Below are 19427 nucleotides of genomic sequence, written 5' to 3'. Positions count from 1 at the left end.
GAATGGTTGTAATTAATTTCTAAGGTGGGTTATTCCAATTGATGGAGTTGGACAGATCAGATAATACATTTAAAGAAGGTTATTTCTCTTGAGGGAGCAGGACAGATCAGATAATAAATACCAGAGCCTAACATTGAAGCTGGGTTCACATATGTGAGAAATGGATGTGGTTTTCACCACATCCAATTTGCATGACTTGTAAGTGTGACCAGCTCTTAATGGAGCCGGTTCACACATGTCTGGGGTGGCTGTGGTGCAAATTCCAAAAGGGTGCTGTGCGTATATGGGCCTGATTCAGGTGCAAATTCAGGCAAAAAGTCAGACCTGAATCGTACCCGAACCAGTGAACAGGAACACACTGGACCCCAGGCTAGAAACAGCGGCCACACATATGTGAACCTGGCCTTAGTGTTGTAAAAAGGGTATGGAAACATGCCAAGTATTCTAATCTCAACTACCATCTATTTTAATAAAGGATATATATTACTGTACAAATGAATATGTTTGGCAGTTCTGCATGTCTCCATTCTTTAGTTTGCTGAGAAATCACTTTGAAAAAAACCTCCCTAGCATGTCTGCCGGTGGCCATCTTAAATAAGGCAGATGATTCAATTAATATTTACTTCCTGAAATCCATCTGCCCTTGCAGGAATGCACGCAGGAGGCGTGCTTAGCTGAGAAACTCCCTCCTCCCTTCCTGAAGACTCCTGGGATGTATAACATAATTTGCCTAGACCTAGAAACCAGAAAGCAACTGAAGAAAAAAAAGTTTATATAAGGAAATATGATATATAAGAGATTAAAAGAAAAAGTTAATGTTGATTGAGAGAGTGAAGTTTTGCTTTAAGCTGGTTATAAAGAAAAACACTTTAAAATACAGTAATTTCCCTAATTTACAAATGCTGTAAGTACAAAACAACAACACTTCAACTGGATTAAGAAACATACATGGCACTAGTTCAGTTCCACAGTGAATATGCAGCTCCAGGTACTTTGTAAAAACTAGCCAATATATTTTATGCTAAAGTTTTTTTTTTCTTTGACAGATTCTTCAATACATACATATGTACCCCCCAAACTCCACTCTCTGCATTTAAATAATTAGACCACTTTGCCTACTAACCATTTCCAAATCAGGGCAGACATGCAATGTAATAATGTTGCAAATGTCAAAAGGAACAATACCCCTGGCTCCACAAAGGAACATGTAATGTGAGATGGGTGACCAGTATGCCAATGACTGTCATCTTTCAACGCTATCAAGCCTGATATATTTCCGTGTGGGTCCATCAGAAACAGCTTGAGTTTGAGCAATGTATTTAAAAATAAATAAATAAAATAAAATATATATTTTATATATATATATATATAATAAGAAGTTTAAGAGCACGTGGACAGTGATTCCTTAACTAAAACCATTCCAAACAGGGGTGTGGGTTTGCCAGTACCATGCATAGCAAAGCCTTCTTTCAACAGGATGGGGTTGATTTATTAAACTGGAGAGTGGAAAATCTGTGCAGCTGTACATAGTAGCCAATCGGCTTCTAATTTCAGCTTGTTCAATTAACCACTTCAGCCCTGGAAGGATTTACTCCCTTAATGACCAGGCCATTTTTTGCTATACGGCACTGCGTTACTTTGACAATTGCGCGGTCGTGCGACGTTGTACCCAAACAAAATTGATGTCCTTTTTTTCCCACAAATAGAGCTTTCTTTTGGTGGTATTTGATCACCTCTGCTGTTTTTATTTTTTGCGCTATAAACAAAAAAATTCTTTTAAAAAAAAAAACCCAATATTTTTTACTTTCTGCTATAAAACATATCCAATAAAAATATGTATAAAAGCTAATTTCTTCATCAGTTTAGGCCAATTTATATTCTGCTACATATTTTTGGTAAAATAAAATACCAATTAGTGTATATTAATTGGTTTGCGAAAAAGTTATTGCTACAAACTATGGGATAGATTTAGTGTCTTTTAATTTTTTTACTAGTAATGGCAGCGATCAGCGTTTATTAGCGGGACTGCGACACTGCGGCGGAGAAACTGGACACAACGTGACTGACACCAATACAGTGATCAGTGCTTAAAAAAAAATGCACTGACACTGTATAATTGACACTAGCAGGGAAGGGGTTAACATCAGGGGCAATCAAAGGGTTAAATGTGTTCCCTGGGACTGCTTTCTAACTGTGTGGGGGATGGATGCACTAGACAAATAAAGAGATCTGTGTTCCTGATTAGTAGGAACACAAAATCTCTCTCTTTGTCTGTGACAGGACCATGGTCTGCCTTGTTTACATAGGCAGACCACCATTCTGTCATTTCCCTGACCGATCGCAGGTGGCGGGCAGCCATCACGGCCGTTGGACCCACTGACTGGCTCCCGCTGTGTCCAATTACAGGGGGAGCGGGTCGTCGGCGGTGCGCTCGTGCCGCAGACCAGGGAGCGCAGCCAACGTACAGGTACATTGTACATGGTACATACGCGCAGCCGGGCCGCCCTGATGCAGTGTGTCTCTGGTGAGCAGTCCGGAACTGGCTTTGGCAATAAAACCTGGAAGAGCAGAGCTGCACCAGATTTTGCACTCTCCTGTTTTAATAAATCAACCCCAATATGTCTGCATGTCTCACTTCCTTCGCAAATTAAAAAGGGGTTTATTCCTCAATTAAAGATATTGGGTGGGGCCATGCAAATCATCACCTTGTTGGTGTGAAGGAATGTGATGTAGATAATAATAATAAACTGAAAATGTCTATTTTCTTATGTGTATACATATTTTTCTCCTTACTCATTATATAAGTATACAGGTTTGCTCTGTTCCTATATTTTCTCAAAATGGCGGGTACCCCCTACATCCCACACATCAGAAGAACGCGGAACTGAAGATAAAACCAAGGACAGCCAAACCTCGTTATGAAGATTCTCCATCTTCTTTTCTATCTTAACCAATTTAGATGTACCTATTAGACTAACATAGCAATGACGTATTTTTGTGTATAAAACATTAGCACCGCCTTGAATAAATTAGAAGTGTAAAAAGTAACGGTGCTGAGCGTGTCTCAGAGTGTTTACTTTTATATGCATGCATAGCCACACTTTCCAATTAGAGACAGCAGCAGATAACCTTGGGCTCGATTGGAGCTCTTAATCATTTCCTTAACAGCTGGTGAAACCCGGGAGCTTCAGGCTACAGTCGAAGGCATACCGCGATAAGGATTCGAGCGTTAATTGAAAGATAAGAGGGGGGTTTGCGCAGCCCTAACAGTACGGTAAGTTGATTTATATTCTTACCACTGTACGACTTTCTTATCTTTTGGTTAACGGCTGGATTCTGTCGGTATGCTGAGACTGTCTTAGAGGCAGGTATTTCCTCGTCTGAGGCTGTTTTAACAAACCTGCCAATGGGTTTCTGCTGTCTGTATTTGTTCACTGTCTGCCATTCTTTGGGCTACGAAACTCAGCAGTCTAAAAGTGCTACATGAGTGTATGTGTGTTCTCATCCCCAGATGAGCTGTCGGCCTCTGGGATGAGGTTTTTCCTTGTAGCAGACGGTTATAGGACGGGTTACTCAAGGTTTGTCGGACCTTTGAGGGTTATCTCAGCTGCTGGAGCCCCCCGCAGTCTGAAAGTGTTACAGATGTCTCACCCCCAGACGAGCTGTCAGCCTCTGGGAGTAACTGTAATGACGACTATAAACTGGGTTTAAGGGGAGTTGTCTGCCCCTGAGGTTATCTTAGCCTGCTGAAATTTTGCAGTTCGAAGAGTGGCAGGTGTGATGTCCTGTCGTGAGTGTATTTGTGGTTTACTGTTTGCTATACACGAGAGGGGTTGGGGTGGGGACTGGTTAAGGTCGGAGGGGGGGCTGCCCGGGGGATCTGTTGGGTCGCGGGCCATTGCTCCCCACTACCCCTATCGTGTTTGTTCTTGTTCTGAGATTAACCGTACATTACAGGGTTATAGCAGACAGTAGCAGCTAGGAGCGCAGCCTTATGTGCCCCCACCCAAGGAATTTGTTGATAAGGAGCAGTGAGAAGAATATTAACCTCTTAGTTGTACGTATTCTCCACTCAAGCCGTTAGCGGAGAAACAGAGAGAGAAAAGAATGTGATATTGTGAAGAATGTGATATTGTGAAGAATGTGATATTGTGAAGAGGAGAGAAGAAGATGTTGAAATAGTTAACAAAGTTGAACGAAGTGGCGTAAGTTATGTTGCTAAAGAAACAGGGAGAAAAATCCTGTGTGATAAAGAAAATTGGATAAAGGAAGTTAAGAAAGCTGCCAACTGTATTCTGTATGTGTATAACAGAGCTGATGATATGTTGGAACTTGAAACAAAAGGAGGGGAGGGACAGCACTGCCCTCCGTCTAACAACCACTCCTTCCTCACCACCCAAGCACAACCCACTGTGACAACTCAGCCCGGTGGCCATCTTAGTGTACCCATGCCTTCACTTTCTACCCAGCCCAGTGCACTTCCTGCCGGCGGCCATCTTGGTACACCCAGTAAGCTTAAACACAGCCTGTACCCAGCCCTCCCTGTTTTAAACCAGGATGGTTCATACCACACATCTGTCTTCCCCAATACGGAAGCATCACATTCCCAGGCCGGATATGTTAATGATGAAGAAGCATCTGAGTGGGAAGCCCAACAGCAGGCAGCAAGGCCACCTGCTGATTTAACCACCAATCCGGCTCCGGACTCACAGTTCCGAGAGGATCTCAAACACATGCTGGCAACCTTAAGGAACAGTGCCTCTTGCCAGCCCCCGCCCCAACAACAGTCTCGGTTACCAAAAGGGGCACCAGTGATGTATGTCGCTTTTACTCCATCACAAGCAGCGGCCTTAGTGACAAGTCTGCCTGACTCAGAGAAGCAGCCAATTCCCTTCTACCACAGGATAGTGCAGATACAAGAAACTTACTCAGCTGCCTGGAGAGACTTGATCAGCCTATGCCAAATCAAAGCAGGACATGTCTTTTGGCTGGTCATGCAGACAGCCTTCAATGATGCCAGCCTGACAAGTGCCACTTCCTACATCTCAGGCGTGGAGTTCTGTGCACAACTCCACAACTGGGCAAAGGAGAAGTTGACGGATCAGACCACCACAAGCCAAGATATTACTCAAGATAAAGGGGAGTCTGTGAAGAAGTATCATGCTAGACTCATAAAGGCATACACACACATGTTATCAACTGCTTTTGTTTCAGGGCTCAGAGAGGATATCAGAAAAGGCCTGATGGTGGCCCGCCCTGAATACCATTCAATGAAAATGTCTGATTTATTGTTGGTGACCAGAGGTATAGAAAATCAAAAAGGTAAAAACCAACGCCTCTCATGGTAACCCATGACGAAGATCCCGCCTACACTAGTCCACCACTGCCCAATACCAGGGAAAGGATCACCTGTTACAACTGTGGGAAACGGGGTCACTTTAGAAAAGAATGCAGAGCCCCAAGATGTCCCAGACGAAAAACCTACCACTTTCCTCATTGACAGGGGTGGAGCCAAAAGTGTGTTGAGGGCGGTGAACCTGCCTGATAATTCTTTCCTTTCCACTATTGATGTTTCCTGCGTGGGAATGGATGGGGTGCCCCGTTCCAGTCCACTTCCTGATTTGCTTGCCAGATTTGTGGTGTCCCCTACATGTCCCTTGAATCTACTAGGAGCTGATGTGTTGTCCAGACTACAGGCCTCAATCAGGACACGCCTGAAGGGGGGATGAAGTTACATACTCCTCTATCTTTAGAAGACTCATCTGCTTTGTGTTTTTTGCCTCTCCTGATGACACTTCATGAAGCAAAAACTTCAAGTTCAATACTGCAGGAAGTACTTGACAGAATCCCTGCGTGCCTATGGTCCACAGGACCGGAAGACAACGGTCACTTAAAGGTGCCACCAGTTTCAGTCAAGCTAAAAGAGGGCGCATCATTGCCCCGGAAACCACAATAACCCCAAGAAGAGAACCCCTAAAGGAGAACCTAAAGGAGAACCAGGTACCTGCGGTGGATGCCTTTGACTGCAAAGTACCTCACAAAGGTGGACCTTACAAACGCTTTCTTCATTATCCACCCTCACCCCTCCTGCTGGTACCTTTTTTTGCATTCATCCAGGGAAAGAAACGGCAACATACCTAAACAGTTGTGCCGCAAGAGGCACAGAACTTTCCAAGACAGTTTGCAAAAGCTATGGCTATCATCCTTGACACATGACAAGAGGAACACCCGGAAGTGATTCTCTTCCAACATGTTGATGACCTTCTCCTTTGTGCAGCTGACTTACCCCCTGTTGAAGTCACCTCAGAAAGCCTGTTGTGCTATCTTGCCAACCAGGGGTGCAAAGCCTCAAAGCCCAAATATGCAGTGGTGCTCAACACCTGTCATTTTCCTTGGACACGGTTTGTCCCATGGGACAAGACACTCCACTGAAGACAGGGTGCAAGTAATCTCTGACATCCCACTGCCACAAGGCCAGAAATCCCTTCATGCCTTCCTTGTACTAATTTCCTAGTGTGGAGCATGGATTCCAGAAGCCTTCATACTGATGCTCTGCAATCAGACCCTTCCAGATGTCTCCTGAAGAAATATCTAAGTTTGAGGCCCTGAAGTGTGCCATCTTGGGCGCTAGGGCTCCCAGACTACAACAAAACGCTCAAGCTCTTTGTATCCGAACGTCTGGGACATGCTGCAGGTGTACTCACCCAATCACACGGCATCAGCCTACGCCCCGAAGGATATTATTCCTGTTGGCTGGATGTGGTAGCAAGAGGAGGCCTATTGTGTCTGCGAGCTGGCTTTGCTACACAAGCCTTGCTTGACAAAAATTTGAACTTGGTCCTCGGACACTGCCTCGTTCTGCTTGCTCCCCATGACGTTGTTGCCATATTCAACCAAGATCCAGCCGAAACATTTGTCCACTACCAGACACTTGAGACTCCTGTGTTCCCTCCTACTGGACAGCATTACTCTATTAAGTTGTCAAACACTGAACCCTACCACCCTTCTTCCACTTCTCGAGGGGGGAAAGGAGGAGGAGGAGTAGAGTCTTCACTTGTCACCCCATGACCACACAGGACACGCGGTCACCACTGAAAACACTGTTCTACAAGCTGAAGCCTTACCACCGGTGATGTCTGCACAGGAGGCAGAGCTGTAAGCACTTACTACAGCATGTAAATGGGCAGAGGGAAAAAGAGCCAACATTCATATGGACTCAAGATATGCTTTCAGCATTGCCCATCATTATGGTGTTCTCTAGGACAGAGGATTCCTGACGGCTGCAGGAACACCTGTGAAAACTTGATTGATGCCTTGCTTCTCACAACCCAAGTGACTATTATGAGTAAAAGCACACGACAAAGTGAACTCAAAGGAAGCTCGAGGCAATCATCTAGCCAATTCAGCTGCCAAACAGACAGCTGGTGGTCCACGGGAAGTGGACAGCAGGGTGGTAGAAGAAGACCACCCTGTGCTTACCTTACAGACTCTCCCAGTGGACAGAGTTTATCTAAAAGAACTACAGGAAACAGCAAGTCCGGATAAGAAGGAAAGCTGGAAACAGAGAGGAGCAACTCTCAGAAATGGACTATTCGAGTGCAACAAGAAGCCTTGTCTACCCAGGAGTATGTACCCAGCCGTGGTGCAATGGGCACATGGAGCTGCCCACTTGACAAAGACTTTTATGAACTCTCTTATCAACAAGTGTTGCACCAAGAGTTACTCCACTGACGGATAACTTCTGCAGATAATGCATTATCTGCACCAAATGTAACCCAGGACGCACAGAAAAAACACAGAAGCAGCACCTGGCAAAAGCCCTAGAGGATGCAAATTGATCATTCTCAAGTGCCAAGAAGTGGCAGATTCGAAAACGCCCTAGTGGAAGTGGTCACGACTGCCAGGACCACAGCTAAGAAACTACTAAGTGAGATAGTATGTAGATTTGGGGTCCCAGAGGTGATATTGAGAGATCAGGGCCCAGCCTTAAAACAGGATGTTAAAGATGGCCCAAGAGACTAACATGAGTTGGCCAGACAGTTAGCCCATTGCCCTGTTCAGTGTCAGACACACCCCCGGGGGAAACATGCCCTATCCCCTAATGAAATTTTGTTTGGTTCAGCTCCCAGACTTGGTTGTTACTTTCCACAACAGTTACAGTTGCAGTCTCATGTGTTGACTAATTATGTAACCACTTTATCACGAGAATTAACCTGAATGCATGTCCAGATGTTTTCTTCCATTCCAGATCCTGAATTAGATACAGGAACACACCAACTACTGTCTGGAGATCCTTGAGCCAAGTTATGATGGTCCATTCCAAGTTTTGCTGACCACAGCCACCTCAGTCAAGTTGGCCAGGAAGAACACCTGAATGCACGCTTATCACTGCAGGAGAGCGTGTTTTCGGGTGCTGCATATCCTTTTTCTGTTTGATCTAGGGGAGAGTGGCCCAGGAGGTGGCCATCACAAAAATGATAACATAATTACGTTTTGGTATAACTCTTCAGGTACACATGTGACCACCTTTACTTTAGATTACTGTGACATAGTACCTTGTCTGTTTGACCCTTCATGGTGATGCTATTGGTACAGTGATATCCCTGACGGTAAGGATATATATGTATGCCACACAGACAGTTACTGGGGACAGAGTTGTGGTTCCTGTGGGGGCCAGTGGGTTGGAACACAGGGCCAGACTGGGCGACCACAGAGTGTATTAGACAAGAAAGATGAAAATAGAAAGCCCCATATCCTAACCGAAGATACCCCTGATACATACACTGACCCAGCACACAGTCAGAGTAGGAAGCGAGCAGTTCTCTCCGGAAGCTTTGACCCTCATGTATACATAGATGACATAGGGGTTACAAGGGGGGTCCCTGATGAATTTAAAGCCAGGGACCAGGTAAAAGCTGGTTTTGAGTCTTTGATCCCCATAACAACTGTCAACAAGAATGTAGATTGGATTAACTACATGTCATGGTTATGCAGTATAGTTTGTCGATCAGCATACCTGTCTCCATGTGTTCATCTCTAGAGTCCAGCTGACCCTCACCTGACTGCTTTTGTAACCTCTCCTCTAAGCATGGCCCCACCCCAGGCCCTATCAGGGAACCCTATATTAACCTGTGCACTGCAAGCCAGCAGTGCTGATCAACCATTGTGTGTTAGCCTCTATGTGTACTTGCTGTGTTTCCTACATCTGATTCCTGTTACCAACTTTGGCGTGTTCCCGACCATCCTTGTTTGCCTGTGACCCTGAACCTTGGCGTGTACTCTGTTGTCCTTGTCTGCTTGTGGCCGCGACCTTGGCTTGTCCCTTACTTTCCTTGTTGTTCCAGCCTGCTGCCTCCTTCCTCTTCTCCTGTAGTCTACCGAGAGCGTGAGCTGTGAGACCCTGGGGGCCGCGACCTGGAGCCAGACTGCAGCGCAGTCCATCCTTACCATTAAAGGCTCTGGGGAACACCCGCTGGCTCTTAGACTCCGCGCCCTGGGGAATCTATGCTCTAGCTCCCAGTGGGATCTGTGTCAGTGATTCAGTAGACCTGCTTCCTGTACCTCCCAGGGTTCAATCCACAGCAGTCAGCCGTAGGGTCCACTACCTTGCGGTGCACTCCTGATCCCAACGGTGTGCATCTGTCACCCAGCCTCTAGGTGACCTGACACTACACATATTATAACCAACAGAGATTTGTAAATTACACTAAAGATGCCCTCCAGGGAATTGCTGACCAGTTATCCCCCACTTCCTACATGACATTCCAGCACTGGATGGCCTTAAACATGGTGCTAGCTGGGAAAGGAGGTGTTTTGTAAAATCATAGGAAAAAACGGGAACCTGTTGCACATACATTCCTGATAATACTGGCCCAAATGGTAAGGTTACTCTAGCTATAAAGAAATTAGAAGATCTGTCATTGGAGTTGAAGAACTCAGGTATCACAGACCTATGGGATCAATACTTTAGCTGGATGAGTGGGTGGCAGAAGGTGCTCGCCCAGATACGGGTAACAGTATTAATAATCCTGGTTCTTTTAGCCCTGATTGTATGCTGTATTCTACCTTTCGTAAAAAGTTAATGAGCAAGGCTGTAGACAATAGCACACCTACATTTCTCCACCAAGAAGAAGAGGACTCCCTTATGATGGAAGATGACAAACCCTTCACTCCTCTACAGTCACTCCCTGTCCATAATCTCACAATACTTTAGGGTTATAGGGATAGATAGCACCTGACTGCACCTCTCCAGCTGTATCGAGGAGAGAAGTGAACAGTTGCTGCCCAATTCTATATACAGCCTAAAAGAGTTGCTGAGGAGAAGGGCCAGGCCAAAGTAGGACCTTTAGTATTAGGGACAGAAAAGAGAAAATAGTCATTTTAGGGGGGACTGTGAAGGAATGTGATGTAGATAATAATAATAATCTGAAAATGTCTATTTTCTTATGTGTATACATATTTTTCTCCTTACTCATTATATAAGTATACAGGTTTGCTCTGTTCCTATATTTTCTCAAAATGGCGGGTACCCCCTACATCCCACACATCAAAAGAACGCGGAACTGAAGATAAAACCAAGGACAGCCAAACCTCGTTATGAAGATTCTCCATCTTCTTTTCTATCTTAAAGTGGAGTTCCACCCACTTGTACAACTCTTCAGCATCCCTCACTAAACTGTGCACTGTAAACAAATTGGATATTTTTAAATTTTTTTTCTCAGCACCTACTGTATATCTGCTGTATTCATTTTTCACTTCCTCCTCCCTGGCCGCGGCCCATCGCATCATTTCCTGTTTGCAATGCCTTCTGGGAAGGGGCGGCAACTGCCTCTGAAACTGCCGTTGCTATGGAAACCTGACCTGAAACCTATTACACTGCTTGTGCTGCACTGAGCATGTGCGAGATCTGCAAGGATGAGATCCAGGAAGAAATACAGTCTGGCTTCAGATGCCCACACTTAAGATGGCCACGGCCTGCTATAAGTTTATAAAATAACAAACTACTGCTATAAACTAACAAAACAGACCTTAGTTTACAGACTAACTTTACTAGAATACATTAAGCTTGTGTATTATAGGGGTATTTTTATTTGAAAAGTATAATTTCGGCCGGAACACCACTTTAACCAATGAGATGTACCTATTAGACTAACATAGCAATGACGTATTTTTGTGTATAAAACATTAGCACCGCCTTGAATAAATTAGAAGTGTAAAAAGTAACGGTGCTGAGCGTGTCTCAGAGTGTTTACTTTTATATGCATGCATAGCCACACTTTCCAATTAGAGACAGCAGCAGATAACCTTGGGCTCGATTGGAGCTCTTAATCATTTCCTTAACATTGGTCCTAAAGCCCTTTTGCAAAAAAGCCATGTTTTTCATACACTGCACTAATGAGTGAGGAAGCACAGTGGAGGCTGCCCTGCTCTCTGGGAATAGGAAATGCTAATGCAGTCTGAGTGCTTTGGTAACCATCCACAGCAAACTTTACAAATGGATTTTATCTTCAAAGCCTTAGACAGAGTTCAAAGTAAGACTCAACAGCCTCTCGGTCAGCCCACATGCATTCTGAGGAGCAGCATAGTTGGGATGGTTGAGACTTGAAAAATTATTCATAGTGCTCAACAAGCTAACATTTGCGGCTGCAGTTTACTAGCCACTTAGCAACAAACATGGTATATTTCCTGAAGTCATTTAAAACACGAAATTTACTAAAATGATGGGTTCTAGAGATTGGCAGAAAATAATGCACCTAGGAGTCAGTGTTCAAGCCTTTAGCCACATGTGAAAAGAGGATTATGGGAAAGGATGCAAAGAAAAGGGCTGTTCTGTGAAATGGACTTACAGTGAAGGAGATATTAGATTACACAGACAGCTGAATGCGGATCGACGCCCCCTACCTCTCTTCAGGACTGTTTCGTTTTATCAGTTATACACAATCAAGCATGTAGGAAATGCTAGCACATGCTGAAAGTACCCTGCATTAAATACTGGTGAAATACAGACTAAAGCCAGCCATACATGGATCGAAATTCAGCCGGTTCAGCAGGGACCATTTCAAACCATGTATGGATAGGCCGGTTGCACAAAAGTCAATCAACTTCTTTACAACCAGCCTGTCTGGATTTTCCAAATCGATCAGTGGCACCAGCTCCTACAAAAAATCCCCAGTTGAATCAGACTTTACTGGTACCAGAGAGGAATGACCAAAAAGATAATAATAAAATATGTTTATTACAAATTGTTAAAATGGTACATAAAAACATAGAACAGTCTATTGTGCGGTTATCCATCATATTACTGTAACCAATAAACTTTGCTGTATGGTGGCAGAGGCCGACACGTTTTGCATATACCAGCTTCCTCAGGGCCTCATTCTCTTGACAGCAAAGCGTTGGCACATTGTTTAAAAAGTGTGGCTTAGATATGGTGGTGGGATGCATGTTGTGGGCACAACACTTGTGTAGCATAGCAGATTAAACCATTGGTATGAGGAAGATCACATCACCACTCAAGTGCAAGTGCAAAGCTCTATCCAATATGGGGGTGTAATATACCAGTAATGTTCCTCTAGCCATAGCCCAAATTAGCCATATACAGCTAAAAACCACGTTAGAAGACAACCTGCACGTTTGGCATATATCCAGTGTTTTCTACAGCGAGTAAAACTTTTCTCCAGGGTGGTTCTGCACTTACGGCTTTCTCCTAGGCCCCTACAGATTTCTACAAAGACCTGTTGATTCTGCCAGTGAAGTCGACCTAATGCAGTTTCCTGTGATGCTCCTGAATTCAGAGCAGAGTAACAACTAAATAAAATAAGGCCCCTTTCACACGAGTGGACCGATCTGGTCCGCCTTTCAATTTTTAAGGCGGATCTGATCAGACCCACCATTCTCCCTATGGAGCTGCGGGTGTACGTGGACATGTGTCTGTTGACACCTGCCTACATCCAATTCAATCTGATCCGCTGAAAACAAACGGATTGTCTAGTGGATCGAATGGCAGTCTGGTGTAAACAAGCAGGAGATCAGTTTACATTCGACATCCCATAGAGGAGAGTGGGCTGAGTCTGTGTCCGCTCTGCATAAGCGGAGGGGACACGGACCAGCCATCCGCCTGCTCAGCGGAGATCAGCGGCCAGATACCCTGCTAAGCTGGCAGAGTCTGCCCCATGTGAAAGGGCCTAAAGGTAGATTTGATTGGAAGGGTAAAGAAAGTTTTTGTTTACTTTATGAGACTTGTACATCACACACAGTAACTGTATGTGATGCTTGTTTAGATGGAAATAAAGAAGTCTTTAGTTCAGGGGTCTCAAACTCAAATTACCTGAGGGCCACAGGACAAGTTTTCACATCCAATGGGGGACGCATGCAAACTTTCCTTTCCCTCAGCATTGGAGTCAGCAGACGCACTATTAACCCCCAGCATTGGTGTCAGCGGACGCACTATTAACCCCCAGCATTGGTGTCCGCGGACGCACTATTAACCCCCAGCATTGGTGTCCGCGGACGCACTATCAACCCCCAGCACTGGTGTCAGTGGATGCACTATTAACCCCCAGCATTGGTGTCAACTGATGCACTACTAACACCCAGCATTACCCCCTACACTCCACAAATACCCCCCCCCGCCACTTCACAAATATCCTCCCTTACACTCCACAAATACCACCCCCCCACCCCACACACACACTCCAAAAATACCCCCTCTTCCCAAATTTCAACCCCAGTCACGCAACTAAGGACTTTGCTCAGCCTCTGTGTGATGGCTCACTTACCTCTCCTCCTGGCAGTCAGCTGGTGGCCTGATCTTCTGCCTTCTGAGTCCTCTCCTCCTGTCAGGTCCTGGCTTCATCACAGGCCTAGTGGCAGGGCACCCTGATAACGGCACAATCTTCCGCCCTGAGGTGCAGCAGGACCCTGGATCCGGGGCCTGTATTCTGTCGAGAAGTGCCCGCTATCAAATAGTGCCAGGAATGAACTGCGCATGCGCCATGCGTAATAGCACAACAGCTGATTTTACGATCAGCTGTTGTGTCGGCGAGACAGCGCCTGCGCACAATAGCCGACTGAAGACATTTCAGTCAGATTGTGCCTCATGCTGCCAAGAAGTGTTCATATAGGTGAGAGGCGGAATTTAACACGAAGGGAGAGGATGTTTTCAATGATGGGCAGTGGGGGCGGAATTTTTAATGATGCCCAAAAAAAATCTGTTAAACAAATCTTTATCTGCTATTCTTCCTGGAGGGCCTATTTAGCTAGCTAAATGTTTAAAATTCTGCCCCCATCTTTGCAGCTGTGGCCATCAATGAAAACATCCACCCCTTCATGTTAAATTCCGCCCCTCACCTACATGAACGAGCCTCAACACAATCTGACTGAAAAATGTCTTCAGTCGGCTATTGTGCGCAGGCACCATCTCGCCGACACAACAGCTGATCGTAAAATCAGCTGTTGTAGTATTACGTATGGTGCATGTGCAGTTCGTCCCAGGCATTATTCGATAGCGGGCTAACTAGGTGGGCGGGACGATGGGCGGATCCTCCCTCTGCTCTGCTCTCCTGTATTGTGCATGCTGGGCTGCAGCAGCATGCGGGGGAGAGGAGACGGAGAGAAAAAGCTCCCAGCCGCTGCCACCCACCTAGGATCGGCCCTGCCTGCGGGGCATTTGTAACTCGGTCCGTGGGCCGTAATTGGCCTGCGGGCCGGTACTTTGAGACCCCTGCTTTAGTTGTACTCTAAAGAAATGCACTTTTCCTTTTTTGTACCTTTACCCAGACCTGAACTAACCCACTCCCTCCACAGATGCATATATACCTTGATCTGCCAGATGAGGACTCCAGAGATTGTTTACAACCAGTGCCGCAAGTCTTATTCTCCTCGCTGCACCTACGCATTACAGCCCCATTGACTTCTATAGAGCTGTGTCCCAGAGTCGGAGGCGAACAGAGGAAGCAGAAGACAGCCTCAAAGAAGTCTATAGGGCCATAATGTGCAGAAACAGCCAATATGTAAACAATCACAAGAGGCCACCACCGCCGGATTAGAAGTTAAAGCGGAGTTCCACCAATTTAAAAGTCAGCAGCTACAAAAAGTGTAGCTGCTGACTTTTAATAATCAGACACTCACCTGTCCCACGGTTCAGTGTTGCGGGCGGCCGAAGCCTTGCTCCTCTCCTCCTCTCCACGGCACCGGCATTCTAACTGTGGGCGCCGGGCAAGCCGCGCTGCGCTCGTAACAACTCGGTACCCCCCCCCCCCCCCAAAAAAAAAACATGCCAAATGTGGCTCGTCAGGGGGTCACCATCACTTAAAGTGGAAAGTTCCATTTTTGGGTGGAACTGAACTTTAAGAACGCCTTTAGGCGCCTGAGGAGTAAAGCACAGAGAAATGGAAGAATGAAAAGAAAAGGTGGAAGGGGAGGGGGGATAGGATTGGAAGGGGCCAGGGGGACGGTGTGTATCTATACAAGAGGGGCAGACGGACCTCAGTCTCCAACAGAGGTAGCAAAAAGTGCCTTGCTCTCATCTGAGTATACAAACATGTTCCAATACGCCCATGTTTTGGTATATTGCTCTCTTTTGTTTTGGGCTGTGAGAACCAGATCCTCTAGGGCACTGATGTCTCTGACTCTATGAAGCCACAAATTAGGATTAGGGAGGACTAGGTTCTCTCCAGCACAGGGTGACACAGGCCTTGGCGGCATTAATCATGTGGCAAAGAACAGATTTCTTGTAGGTTCTGAGAGGGATCTGTGAGCAGTGGAGAAAGAAGAAGCCAGGATCCTCTGGGATCTGGAAGTCGGTAAGCTGTTGAGTAATCTTGTGTACCTCTAGCCAATATGGCCTAATTGTTGGGCCATTCCAAAAAACACGGAGCAAGGGCCCTCACTCCCCCTGACATCTCCAGCAATGGTCAGAGATTTCCAGAGGATATTTACTAAGAACTGATTGAGTACAGTACCAGCACAATAAAAGCTTATAATTATTTTCTTGAACACAGGTGCAAATGAAAGATTTCAAAGCCAGGTATATAATGGCCTGGCGTTGAGCAGAAGTAAAGGTTCTATCTAGATCTCTTTCCCAGGTGATAAGGGTAGGCATAACAAAATCTTCAGGGGGGAGATCAATAGTGCATACATACAGAGGGATCACGGGAAAGGATCACTATCCTCACAATACGATTCAAATGCTGTCAGACTACGTCAGAGATTTGCTGGGGACCCAAGGTTTAAAGATATTGTAGCAACTTTAGTGCTTACCCAGATGTTTAACCCAAATCGTCCGTCCGACTGCATTAGCGTGGAAACCGAGGGCCAACCATCGGAGCCCAAAAAATGAGAGGCTTGAAAACAGCCTCTCTCGATAAGTCCTCTGAACAGACCCTGTTCTGTTCCCGGGAGGAGGCCAGGATTCCCCAGTATGGGGTACAGCTGGGAGTGGCTGGAGGAAAGCTCCAGGTTCCGACAGGCCAAAGAGAAGATGCGGAGTGTGGGGCCAATACTAGGGTGAGATTTAAGAAATGTCGGTAGAGCAGCATAACACCACTGTGCTCTACGTAGGGGGGACAGGATTGTACAGCTGTTCAATGTTCACCCATAGCTTAAGTTTTTCGTGTCTACACCAATCAATCACCCTTCCAAGGTGGGCGGCATCCGGCACCGCTACGCCACCGTAGCATTTGGGTAATGTCATAAGATGTCTACTTAGCCTGGGTCCCAAATAAACTTGGTGAAAAGAGCATGAATTTGACTGAAGAAGGCTAAGGGAATATAGATGGGTAAAGTCTGAAAGAGGTACAGAAAATTAGGTAAGATACACATCTTGATGAAATTGTAGCAAACGAACCATCAGTGGAGTCCTTGGTGCCACTTCTCTAGAAGGATATGGACTTTGCTGAATAAAGTTGGGAAATTCAGGGTGAAGACATCCTCTAATTTTGGGGGAATATAGGTGCCTAAATACTTTAGTGCAGTGGATGCCCATTTAAAATGAAAGTTATGTTGTAGAGTCCGGAGCAAAGGGGAGGGTATAGCAACCTCCATGGCTTCAGATTTGGTAAAGTTTATCTGTAAGTTTGATAAGGCGCTATAAATCAAATTCCGCCATAAGATTAGGTAAAGAGATATGTGGATTGGACAAGGAGAAGAGCAAGTCATCTGCGTAAGCAGAAACCTTAAAGTTATGATTTCCTCATCTGAAGTCTGGAGATGTCATCATTTATCCTAACTTTATTCAGAAAGAGTCCCAGTGATAGGGCAAATAAAAGGGGACATCCCTGCTGGGTGCCGTTTGATATGGTGAATGGGGCTGAAAACACCCCATTTGCCTTGAGGCTTGTGGGCTGGAGTACACACTGGAGATCCACTAAAGTAGCCGATCTCCAAACCCCATATGTCGCAAAGTTGCAAACATAAAGGACAAATTCACCCTATCAAAGGCCTTTTTGGTGTCAGTACTTAGGAAGATACAGGGGGAATTATTGTGGTTAGCTAAGTGGACCAAGTTGAGTACCCTAATAGTATTATCTTGTGCCTCCCTAGACGGTATAAAGCCTACCTGGTCTAGATGGACCAACTGGGGCAACTGGGATTGCAGATGGGAGGCCAAAAGTTTGGTGAATAATTTCAAGTCTACGTTGAGCAGTGAAATCAGTCGGTAACTGCCACAAACCTAAGGGTCCTTTCCCTCTTTCGGAATGACTGAAATATGTGCCAAGAGGGTGGCTGGAGGAAAAAGAGGTGGACTGGCCCAGAGCATTGAATATCTTGAGCATGTGTGAGCCTAATAAAGGCAGAAGTGTCATATACCAGATAAGACCAGAACTGTGTGGACTGCAATAGAGGAAACCTAGACGTGTATAAGTGAAAAGATAAATGATTTATTAAGGATAAGTGAATAAATATAACACAACTACCTCCAATATCACTCAGTGCACAACAACCAACACCAAACAGAACCCCACAAATAATAATAGAACAAATATATACAAGTAAGGGAAATACCAAGATCATAAACAGAGCCAGGCCAGGGTCGTCAACGGGAGGTCAGCAGCTGGGGAAGGGAAACAAACAGGACAATGAGAGGATGGATGGATCACAGGAGGGATGGGTCAGATACAAGGCTCAGGGTCCAGGGTTCAGGAAACAGACAGGGAACAGGATAAACAGGTTCCGGGAATCAGGTTTCAGGTACAGGAATCAGGTTTTCAGGATCAGGGTAACAGGATCAGGGTAACAGGATGCAGGCTGCAGGTCAGGGCTCAAGGACAATACCAAGACAAGATGTGTGTGCACTTGCCAGGTATTTATACTACAGCTGCTAATTAAAGTCAGGTGACACCTGTCTGCAGAGGGTAACACCTGCTCCATACTGCCAGGATCCCTCTGCTGGTGAACGCCAGTACTGCGGCCCAAGGATGACAAAATACCAGCAGGAAAAAGCTTTCCTGACAGCTCCAAACTGCCAGGAGACACCTGCTGATGGACCTCAGTACTGCATTCCAAATGATCGATATTACCAGCGGAGGGGACCTTTCCTGACAAGAAGAGTCTTGTAATACTGTATTGTGAAACCATCTGGGCCAAATGCTTTCCCAGGTTTCGCAGCACCCATCGCCGCCTGAAGCTCACCGATAATGATAGGAGCTTCCAAGTCTTGATGAACCAGGGAGGGAAGCCGAGAAAGATGCGAGATATTAGAGATAATAAGAGGAGAGATATTCCTCAATAGCAGTTGGGGGCAAGGAAGAGGAGGAGAGGTTATACAGAGAGGAGTAAAAGTTCCCAAACTCATGTACAATTTCCTTAGACAGAAGATTTTTGCCCATCAGTTTTCCGTATATGGGGTTTGTAAGAAGCTGCACGCTGGTCTCTAAGGGCCCTGGCGAGCAACTTACCACATTTATCCCCCGCTTCGTATGACAGTTTCCTGCTGGATTACAAAGCCGCTTTGGCTTTATAAGGCGGTCCAAAACCTGTCTACGAAGATGCGCAAGGTCATCCCCTAATGAGGGAGTGGGCGTTCTCTTATGTTGCAGTTCGAGGGTTTGAATTTCTGAAAGCAAACTTCATCATTTGCTTTTCCCATGCTTTTTTAATACGAGAGCTATGCTTCATCAAGATTCCCCTGATGACAGCCTCGTGGTCTTCCCATACTATACCTGATCACTCTAATCACTCTCTGGGGTGTCATTTGTCAGAAAGTACGTTACGAGTTCTTTGGATACATCGGAGAGGACCTCTGGAGTCTGCAGAAGGCTTTTGTTTAGGCACCAGCACCATTATGGTGAGGAGACCAAGTTGTTTAAGGCAAGACGCAACATGATCGGGGCATGGTCTGACCAAGTTATATGACCTATGGAAATGTCCAGGACAGAAGAGAGGAGTTGATGTGGTACGAAGAAGAGGTCTACATGGGAATAAAGTTG

At 45.6% G+C, this 19427-nt stretch overlaps 1 protein-coding gene across 5 annotated transcripts in view; it reads right to left on the bottom strand.

Moving 5' to 3' along the window:
- Nucleotides 1–19427, bottom strand: part of RALGPS1 (Ral GEF with PH domain and SH3 binding motif 1) — an 839296-nt gene that overhangs the window by 497358 nt on the left and 322511 nt on the right. The gene's annotated exons all lie outside the window — the stretch shown is intronic.

This window comes from Aquarana catesbeiana, linkage group LG09, assembly GCF_042186555.1.
Source record: "Aquarana catesbeiana isolate 2022-GZ linkage group LG09, ASM4218655v1, whole genome shotgun sequence".
Classification (NCBI taxonomy): domain Eukaryota; kingdom Metazoa; phylum Chordata; class Amphibia; order Anura; family Ranidae; genus Aquarana; species Aquarana catesbeiana.
This window is presented reverse-complemented; position numbering and strand designations above follow the sequence as displayed.